Source organism: Schistocerca cancellata, chromosome 2, assembly GCF_023864275.1.
Source record: "Schistocerca cancellata isolate TAMUIC-IGC-003103 chromosome 2, iqSchCanc2.1, whole genome shotgun sequence".
NCBI classification, from domain to species: domain Eukaryota; kingdom Metazoa; phylum Arthropoda; class Insecta; order Orthoptera; family Acrididae; genus Schistocerca; species Schistocerca cancellata.
In genome coordinates, this window is record NC_064627.1 from 218,428,168 (window position 1) to 218,439,922 (window position 11,755).

Genomic DNA, 11,755 nt, shown 5'->3' on the forward strand with positions numbered 1-11,755 from the left:
ACGATTCTAGAAGTAACAAACCGATACCCTTCATAAAAAAAAGAAAAAAGCGAGGGAGACGATATAACTGCCACCAAGCGTAGGGCCAGTGGTCAGATTTCCACGGGAATAGAAAATATTTTATTGTACATTAAATTAATTTGTGCATGTTTTTCCACACGTTTATCGACTTATGGAAAATTAATAAGAATATTTCCCTACTCTGACGAGAGATTGTACTGCAAGGAACTAAATATTACTGGGTAAGATTAAATTCCAAACGATCTGAATCTATTGCTGCACTTAAATAAGGTAAGGGCACTAGTGTGTGTTCCTACGGTTTTTGTGGCGATAGGGTAGGAATTTATTGTGATAACCCATCGTACATTTTCATTTATTATGTGTTAGACCTTGTATCGTATGCACCTTGAGGGTAACAGCAACAGGCTGTAACCGTGTGAAGCTTGAGTTACAGTTTTACTGCGATTACTAGTGCGTCTCACTCGCATTCAAATAACAGCTGACTCAACAATTGGCTGTGGTTTTATACTCTACAGCTAGCAAGATAAATTTTGTATTAGTTCACATTATGAACCGTGCTAAAATACGTCAGCAAGTGAAAAAGGAAACAGAAATGTCTGATTCCAAATCTATAGGTAATTTACAAGTATTACATGGTGAAGGCAGTGAATTAACCGAACCCTTTTCCCAAGAAAGCATGATAGCAACGGGTATCTGAGCAGCTGATGCACAGCGAGGCTGAAACCAATACGTTAGCAAGCAATACTACATCAGCAGCATCGACCTCTGCAGAAGCGAGGTCAAATTCAGTAGTAAACCATCTTCGGCAGGACAGATCGACGCTGAGTTCTTTCTTTCTAAAAAAAGATTCTCTATTTTAAACATAAATGATGATACAATAATAACCCACCACCTAAGTAATTAGTAGGTTCTAACCTGTACAATTATAATTTTACGTGCAGCTAATAACAAGTAGTGGCGTTACAGTGATTTCTTTAATTATTTTTCAAAAGTTAGAACTTGAGAAAGGGAACGTGACGAAGCTCTTCTAGCTGAACTAAGTCAGCAACTAGAGGATCGCGATAAACAAATGAATGAAACATTCGCTCTTAAGGAAAGGAAACGTGAAGAGTAATTAACCATTAAAGAAAGGGAACGAGAAGATAGGTTAGCTCTAAAAGAAACAGGACGCGACGGGAGGTTAGAGTCTAGACAGAAACTGCGGTATGAAAACATCACCCGTTAGTTAAATGAAGTTTTAAAAAAGCGTGATTAAGCTTTATTACAAAAACTAGATGAACAGTCAGCAACCATAATAACTGAGGTGACTGCTATGGAGTAAGATTATTGATGTCTACCTGATGCACTAACCGAGGTCACGAAAGAGGTACAAAAGTGTCAGGAAGCGCAAAATGCCTTGGGCATCAAAATACAGGAGATCACTAGTAGATTAAACAAGTTTTCTCTGCAACAAACTGAGCAGGTAGAACAGCACATAAAAGCTCAAACTGAGAAAATAGGAACTGAAATAACTCAGTGGTTAGCGAAGAAAGATGTTGAAATTAGAGAATCACGAATGAAGCCGCATTCGGTCGTGGTCAATTTGCAACCGAATTATACCAGGTTCAATAAACATTAGATGAGGAACTTCCACAGTGGAAAAACGATATTACAGCACGTATTGCACGTCTAGAACGAAAGGAATCTAGTATGCAGGTTATTGATCATAAAATTACGTAATATCGTAAATCTTACGAGAACGGAAGTTATTATGAACCGATAGCTCTGCCAGAAAGAAAGAAAAACCAAGCTACTCAGATATCAAACAACAGGAAAGCCTTAAAAAACATAGGCAATTTCAGATTTTCTCTAATTGCTCTAAGTTCTATGGGACTTAACATCTGAGGTCATCAGCCCCCTAGACTTAGAACTACTTAAACCCAACTAACGTAAGGACATCACACACATCCATGCCCGAGGCAGGATTCGACTCCTGCGACCGTAGCAGCAGCGCGGTTCCGGACTGAAGCGCTTAGAACCGCTCGGCCACAGCTTCCGGCCCAGTTATTTTTGTCAAGAGTCATAGACACCTTCCGCCCAAAGTCTGGAGAGAACATCAGAATATACAGTTTGTAGCTTCGCGCATTGTCAGTTATGCGGCACTATGGCCTACAGAGTCAGCAGATGGCTGTCAGACTCTAGAACAAGTTGAGTAGGTATTCTCAGCTAAGTACTGGGGCATGTGCATCCAAGAACGATTGAGACAGGACTTTCCCACAATGTACAACTCAAGACTTGGTAGCATGCGTAAATACTCGTATACTGAAAACTACATCAGTAAAACTCGTTATTCGGATGAACCCATGATCACTTTTTTTGTTGTTGATCTCATTTGTTCCATATTTTTCGCTGAATTTGTTCGGGACGGGCGTCCGATGACACCCATTTAGGTTCTTCGTTGATCCATTCACTTATGTACTACTGGGCTACAGACGCGACATTTAACCGACAGGAAGAAGATGCTGTGATATGCAAATGATTAGCTTTTCAGAGCATTCACACAAGGTTGGTGACGGTGGCGACACCTACAACGCGCTGACATGAGGAACGTTTCCAACCGATTTCTCATACACAAACAGCAGTTGACCGGCGTTGCCTGCTGAAACGTTGTTGTGATGCCTCGTGTGAGGAGGAGGAATGCGTACCATCAGGTAACCGACTTTGATAAAGGTCGGATTGCAGCCTATCGCGGTTGCGGTTTATCGTATCGGGACATGGGTGGTCGAGATCCAATGAGTGTTAGCAGAATATGGAATCGGTGGGTTCTGGAGGGTAACACGGAACGCCGTGCTGGATCCCAACGGCCTCGTATCGCTAGCAGTCGAAATGACAGGCATCTTATCCGCATGGCTGTAACTTATCGTGCAGCCACGTCTCGATCCCTGAGTCAACAGATGGGGACGTTTGCAAGACAACAACCATCTGCACGAACAGTTCGACGACGTTTGCAGCAGCATGGACTATCAGCTCAGAGACCATGACTGCGGTTACCCTTGACGCTGCATCACAGACAGGAGCGTCTGCGACGGTGTACTCAACGACGGACCTGTGTGCTCGAATGCCAAAAGGTCATTTCTTCGGATGAATCCAGGTTCTGTTTACAGCATCATGATGGTCGCATCCGTGTTGGGCGACATCGCGGTGAACGGACATTGGAAGCGTGTATTCGTTATCGCCATACTGGCGTATCACCCGGCGTGATGGTATGGGGTGCCATTGGTTACACGTCTCGGTCACCTCTTGTTCGCATTGACGGCACATTGAAAAGTGGACGTTACATTTCAAATGTGTTACGAACCGTGGCTCTACCGTTCATTCGATCCCTGCGAAACCCTACATTTCAGCAGGATAATGCACGACCGCATGTTGCAGGTCCTGTATGTGCGTTTCTGGATACAGAAAACGTTTGACTGCTGCCCAGGCCAGCACATTCTCCAGATCTCTCACCAACTGAAAACGTCTGGTCAATGGTGGCCGAGCAACTGGCCCGTCACAGTAGGCCAGTCACTACTCTGGATGAACTGTGGTATCGTGTTGAAGCTGCATGGGTAGCTGTACCTGTACACGCCATCCAAGCTCTGTTTGACTCAATGTCCAGGCGTATCAAGGCCGTTATTACGGCAAGAGGTGGTTATTCTGGGTAGTGATTTCTCAGGATCCTATGCACCCCCAAAATTGCGTGAAAATGTAATCACATGTCAGTTCTAGTATAATATATTTGTCCAATGAATACCCGTTTATCATCTGCATTTCTTCTTGGTGTAGCAATTCTAATGGCCGGTAGTGTATTTTTTGTTACACAGGGTTTTTTGTTCGTTGCATTTGCTCGGGGCGGACGTCGCATGACACCCGTTCAAGTTCGTCGTTGATCCGTTAACTCAGTTTTTTTAACCATTATTATTATTACTATTACAGAGGGCAGCTAATCCTCTGACCGAACACGCTGAGCTACCGTGCCGGCGACAACTTGCCCACAATAACTTCCTACAGGCGGCAACTTGCACAGATACATCGGTTACGTAATAGACGCGTAAAATTTCTTTTAGGATTTGCTCGGGACTGCCAGAGTAGTACACCTTACTACTTGCACATTATGGTTTTTTAATGGCCTACTAAAGGTGTAAAAAGTCTGACGGAAATCTGTGATCCCAACGTCGTGACGTCGCCTTGTCAGTTATAGGCATTAGTTACGAAGAACAGTATAAACCTCGCAGCACCACGGTTGACGGAGACTGTGATAAAGGGAAAAGATGAAATACATGTCCAGTTCTCTTCACTGACGGTTTTAAGATTTGTCTGACGTCGATGATCTTCGTATGAGCGTGTGGAGGTGGCTAAGTACTAATGCTTCTTAAAGAAATGGAAACCCATACTGCCAGCATGTTTTGGGCCAGTGCAACCTCCGACATCTTTCATCGCTGTCGAGTGCAATTGGAGGGCTATGATGTATTAGTACGGGAGCCTCAAACGAATTCTCCAACACTACAGTCAATATTTCGGCAATAGCTTCGTCTTTAAATACGAAGAAAGTTTTCTTGGTGTTAACATTCCTATCTGTATGATTGTCTACCTGGTGAAACTTTATGCTTGTTAGTGGCTGTATATGACCATTAGCTGTGATTATATGAAACCTCCGTGCTTAGAGCCCGAGTACATAAAGTTGCGTACGTAATGTACAAACCCTATGGAGCCTAGAGATCTGATCTTTAACAGGGTGTTCCACAATGTTTTGACGGTTTCAAATTTGAATAATGCACGCTAAAAACGAGATACAGCAACGGTAGCGCCATTTCTAAGTGGTGCGGAGTGTCAAGTATCATTCCATATGTGGGTCAGTAATTACTTCGTACTGGTTGAAGCAACATCGTGCATTCGCGGTGGTATTCTGTTGTCACTGCGGCGAATCTGTCGTGTGCGAGTAACGTGCATTTCGTAAGCATTTCAAGATTCAGCCGCAATATTCATTCCTGCTCTTGGAACAATATTGAACTGGGTGAGAAACTTCATTGCACCCATCCGAACTCCCCACAACATCGAACGTGTGCGTGGGTTATATGAAGACGAGAGCGTACTCCGACCAGTCGAGAAGCTTGCGACATTTAGAAGATCGAATTCATGATAAATTCCCAAAATTCCTCTAGCAGTTACGAAAGATGTGTTGAAAAACTAGATGATACGCCGCGAGTATTGTATAGCCGCGAATGGTCTCCATTTGTCCCATGTAGTGTTTCACAGATAAACTTGAATAAATGTGGTGCCTTGTGTAAAATGTTCGACTTAGTTTCGCCGTTCGTTTGGGTTACTTTAATTTGAAATGGTCTAAACTTTCTGAGACTCCCTGTAGATACGGTTGCTGTATAACTGTATAAACATTGTACGTAATCTGTGACCTTGGACTTCAAATGCAAAACGTATACATAATCCTTTTCATAGTACGACATCGGTATGTAAACCAAAATAAAATTTCACTCACGGCATTGTGCAAAACGAATAATTCCTCACAGTTCGCTAAATACACTAAGATATGTCTTGTCCTAATAATGACGTGGTTTAGTTCTGCAGCAACGGATACGTAGCTACACTGTAATATGCAATTAAAGTCATCTGCAACTAGATGAACTGAAACAAATCATGTCGCTTCTGGTATTGCTTGTATAAGCCTTGCGGGGTGAATAATTTTACTTTTGAAACTTCTGAATAGGCAACTGGGATGGAGATGCTCGATGTCGGAGACTTCGGAATCCGCTATACTTCAGTAGTATATTAATCGTCCAAATGAAAGAAAGTGAACACGTATACATTATTAACCTTTGTTGTTGATAAAGACAATAATTCTGGATATTGCGCACATATTTCATGAAATGAAAATTTAGATAAAACTACTTCTGAATTTGTTTTAACGTAAAGATGGCTAAAGAGTGATGTGATCATTTTATGAGTTAATGCATATTACGAAGTGCTTTGAACAACAATGTCCTAGTAGTTAAAGCACAAATAACGGCACTGACAAACCAAAACTAAAAATGCTCCCTTAACGCAATATATAGTTTTCTTGAACGACAGAGTACGCGATGGATAGCCAGACATTACCTTATTTAATATCAATAATTCAAGAACAGTCTTAATCGCATTTATTATTGTTATAATACCGCCAACCGGTTTCAACCCGATGTAGGGGTCATCTTCTTGGCGTTTACACTGTGAAATTATAGATATCCGTCAGAAAGGCTCTATTATACAACAGCTAAAATTACGTAAATTTAAAGTATGTTACCCACTGGTCGGCTGCTGGTGGTGTCACTCCCGTCTACATAACGGCAGGAAACTATGCGAGACTAACCCTTCGTATGGGCTTAAATAGCGTACTGAGATCACGTGAACAGACGGCAACACTCCCAGCGGCGATCAACGGCATTGAATACAGTTTGTTATATGTAATTACTAGATAAGATAAACAAACTGTTCTAGAATTTGGATGTTACGATTGCTTTCTCTACAAATACCATTGCTAATAGTCTTAGGCATAGTATAAGAGATGTTAAAAACAAGATGCTTGCTAAATCAGGTATTTATAAATTGACTTGTAAAGATTGTAGCAAAATTTACATCGGGCAAACAGGGAGAAGTTTTAATACCAGATTTAAAGAACATACTACTGGAACAGCACGTAATAACTCACTCTTCGGACAGCATTTAGATATGGAAAAACATGCAGAAATCAGTATAAGGGAAAATCTTAAGATACTGCATATAACCCAAAAAGGACCTATGATGGATATTCTAGAGAGCCTGGAAATTTTTATACATAATAAACGGAATCCGGCAGCGATGCTGAATGAACGAATAGAGAGTCACGATAAAAACTTTTTCGAGCTATTCGAAAATATTATTTGTTGAGAATGATGCTACTTTTCCTTTTATTATTGTAATACTTTAATTCCTTTAATGGGTTCTACAAACGTGTCGTAAACTTTTATCTTATCTTTAGATGTTTAGGTTATTCTTGATTGTCGATATTTCCGCAACCTCAAATATGTGACAACTTCTCTGTGGATGAAGAGCCATAACATACCGCTACCACGGCAACGGATGCCGTGGCCAGGGCACACCATATGAACACACCAGCTGCTACCATGACGACGGCGTCCTCGCTACACAGACTAGAGGGCACCTGATATACCCTTTGCAATCCATGGCAACGGCGTCCTCACCACAAGGAGTAGAGGGCGTTGTAGTCCTTCCATATTAACCGTTTTAGTAAATTGACTGAAATGTTTTCTACGTAAATGTACATTGTAATACAAGACGACACCACTTTTTGTGTGTGACAGATTGTTTTACTTTATATTATGACACATAATGTAATATACTTTTACGAATTTTACGAGTTGACTATGGAACATTTATTATTATTTTAAAATTAGCACTATAATTGTAACTCTTTTTAAATGGAAGGGTTCCGTTTTCTGTTATTTACTGTCATTTAAATTTGTGTTAAACCAAGGTAACTAGTAATTACATATAACAAACTGAATTAAATGCCGTTGATCGCCGCTGGGGGTGTTGCCGTCTGTTCACGTGATCTCAGTACGCTATTTAAGCCCATACGAAGGGTTAGTCTCGCATCGTTTCCTGCCGTTATGTAGACAGGAGTGACACCACCAGCAGCCGACCAATGGGCAACATATTTTGAATTTACGTAATTTTAGCTGTTGTATAATAGAGCGTTTCTGACGGATATCTATAATTTCACAGTGTAAACACCCAGAAGATGACCCCTACGTCGGGTTGAAACCGGTTGGCGGTATTATAACAATAATAAATGCGATTAAGACTGTTCGTGAATTATTGATTAATCATACTAATCGCTGCTTCTCTCCACAACCATGTTGTCCAAAAAGCTTATTTAATATGTTCCAAGCTACAGCAACAGCAATCCGATGTCAGGCAACATTAGACAAACCCTCGTCAGAGAAGGGCCCGCCAGCCGCCAACTGACTGCTTGACGACAATATAAACCTTGGAATCCAGAGAGTCTCCTTTATACATATACTCTGAAAATGTGCTTCCTGTTGCAAATATCACAAACAAAACTGCGCTTCGGCTAATGTGGGGAACTTACAATATTAGTACACAAGCAGAGTGCGCCCATTTCATGAAGGTCTTACCCTAGAAGGCAGTGACAACCGAATAGTCTGGTCTGCGGTGTCTGCTGATACTAGCCCGCCTGAACGTGCTTAGGACCAGTTGAAAATAGCAGTAATCAAAGGAAGAACCCTATCCACGCATTTCCGTCCGTCGAAGACTGGGACAGGATTGAGCGCCAAGGTCGTGTAACATAACCGATTCTGAGAATGCTCAGAAGAGCGCTGGTTCTGAACGCGTGATACTGTTACAAAGTGTGGTGATAGACCACGTAAATGACAAGGAGCGAGAGACGCTGAGCACACGGTGGATTTCTCTACAGACAAGATGCGTGAGATCCACACACACGTAACGAAAGGGGTGTCATTGGGTGAATGTTCACTGAAATAAAATACTTCTACATAAAAATTCTTGGATATTTAGTGTCAGACGACCCAGTAACACTATATTAATTTCGAAGCTATTAATACAAGTGTGTGTATGAGACGAGTCCATCGCCTTTAGAATGTTTTTGTACACCAAAAACTACACAAGTGATAGCTATATTAATAACCGTTATTTGCGCTAATATACTTAACAAAGCAAATGTATGAGAATCTGGGTTTCTACAAACTCAAACAAGATGGCAAATTAAATAGACTTATTTATACTATAGCCTGTGAGTGCCATGTTTTAATACACTATACCATCCTAAAGTTACAAGCAACAATTATGCAGTGAAACAAATTATCCTGAATACACAGGTCCTATTTCTATATTAGTGATTTCACAATACCCAGAATGTAAATGGCGTAACTGTGAGGGTTGATACAATTGAAAAGAAAGTACATGACTTAACTGTAAAGGCAGAAAGAACTGTGCAAAATGTATATAAGGTGCAGTCCGCTTGGTAACACGATGTCGACTAGGCGTAAGGTCATCTCTGCGTAGAAAGCAGTTCGAGAGGAGTTTACGACTGTTAAGGCTGAGGCAATTACACTGAGAGGGAGAGAGAGAGAGAGAGAGAGAGAGAAAGAGAGAAACCTTTAACCCGGTTACAGAATGTTTCAATGAAATCTCAGCAAAATTATACATTGACGATGAAGTTGCTGATTTCATTAACCATCACAGTGATAATAGGATAGACAAAATATTTGCTTTCAATGGTGAAAAACAATACACGTTACGCATGAAATCTACAACTTGAAAAGAAAAGCAATATAAATAGGTGATAGTCAATTTCGGAGAATAACTGGTCTAATTAACCTCATTTCCCTAAACCCCACAAAAACTGTAAATTATTCACCCAAATCTCTGGAGATGTATGGTCAAACACTGCAAATGACTGGTGTAAGTTGGGAAGCAGGGAGCCAATGCAGTTCTAGATACAAAACCATTATAAGACCTATATTAGAGGCTTGATATAACAATGATGATGGTACTGACATCCAGCAAGAAAGAGCCAGCGATCAACCCCTGCAGTACGCTGTATAAACTACGGTGATCCCAATGAGCTAATAGATTGAGTACGACTGCTAATGGCATCGTCTGCTGCCGGTAATACTGCTTATTCGAATGAGGTTGTTTCAGTAATTTCTTAGCTCAGAGAGAGAGGTATAATCGAATAAGAATGGAGGCAGTAGCTTCACAATTGCACAAATCAGCACGTAAAACGTGCCCTCGTAGACATGTTATCATTCAAGGTTTGGATGACTTATGGCAGCCTCATCTTCTGCTAATCCCAATAATGGATTCAAATATATTTTAATAGTCATTGACACATATTCTAAATTCGCCTTGGCATTATCTCTTAAAACAAAAACAGGGAATGATCTTGCACGAATGTTGAGCGTTTGTCAGAGACAGGGATGAATTGATGTCCGGACAACCTTCAAACTGATCATGGTGGAGAGTTTTATACTAGTTATTTCAAGACTGTGATGTAACAATATGGAATACACCTCTACTCAGCATTCATCCACCTGAAGGCGAATATCTTGGAATGTCTGAACAACAATAAAAAGTCAGATCTGAGTACATTTTAATATTCATGGTTCATGTAAATGGACAGATTTCGTCCCAGAAATAAGTGCATAGTATAACTGAACCAAACATAACACAATAAATATGAGACCAATTAACGTTCGTGATAATGGACTCATGGATATGGTGTGTTACGGTATTAAAATGTTGGATCCACATAAACAGAAATCTATGTGGATTATTTGGAATGTATCTCAAAACACAAGACAGCATTTGAGAAGTCATACCTCCCAAACTGGTCGAGTTTCCAAAGTTCAGAGAACACACCCCAAAACTTACATATTAAATAACAGCAGTAGCACTAAAATTTCAAGGTGCTTTCACGCAGAGGAAATGCAGAAGACCTTAGAACCACACGTGTTTCTCATAGGGGATGTCATAAGATATCGAGGGAATAGTAAATTACAATGAAATGAACACCCTTAGCTGCTTACAGGCGTTGACATACGTCAACGGGGACAGATGAAAATGTGTGCCCCGACCGGGACTCGAACCCGGGATCTCCTGCTTACATGGGAGACGCTCTATCCAGCTGAGCCACCGAGAACACAGAGGATAGCACGACTGCAGGGATTTATCTCTGGGACGCCTCCCGCGAAACCCACATTCTCAACGGATTGTCCCGCACTACATTCGTAGTGCCCCCGCCCATTATACTCATTACTCACGACGCGTTGCCGATTCCCGTAAGAGTTCGGGCCAGTTGACCATCTTCTTCTTCTGTGCGAATGCACAAACAGTGCTGAACTCTTACGGGAATCGGCAACGCGCCGTGAGTAATGAGTATAATAGGCGGGGGCACTACGAGTGTAGTGCGGGACAATACGTTGAGAATGTGGGTTTCGCGGGAGGCGTGCCATAGATAAATCCCTGCAGTCGCGTTATCCTCTGTGTCCTCGATGGCTCAGGTGGATAAAGCGTCTGCCATGTAAGCAGGAGATTCCGGGTTCGAGTCCCGGACGGGGCACACATTTTCATCTGTCTCCGTTGACGTCTGTCAACGCCTGCAAGCAACTAAGGGTGTTCATTCCATTGTAATTTCATTCTAACGAGCTGCTTGGTCACCGATGGTATCTGTTCTTTCGAACATGTCCGAAAGAACAGATAACATCTTAGAGAATTAGTTGCATGGCTGCGTTTCCGTGCAACACAAAACAGCTGGATAGACGCTGACGATTTGCTATATAATGGAGTGTACAGAGCACAACCAGCACAGTAGCATAACATGCACGATAGGAGACACATTATAGAAGACAGTGGTACTGTCGACAAAATTCCCGTCGAATTGCTCATTCCGGGTTAAGATTACTGCGGACCTGGCACAAAGCTATAAAAATGTTTGGCTTGTAGTGGTAAGGAGATTAACCTGCTTGATGAGGCGTGGTTGGAACACAACATGCAAAACATAAAGATCTCCCATGTCGCCATGCTGAAGATAGAATTTTAGCTGATAAAGCCAAGCCAATACGTGTGAGAATGGATACTGGCAGTGCATTGCACAATTTGTCGTTGAAAAATCATGCGTGGT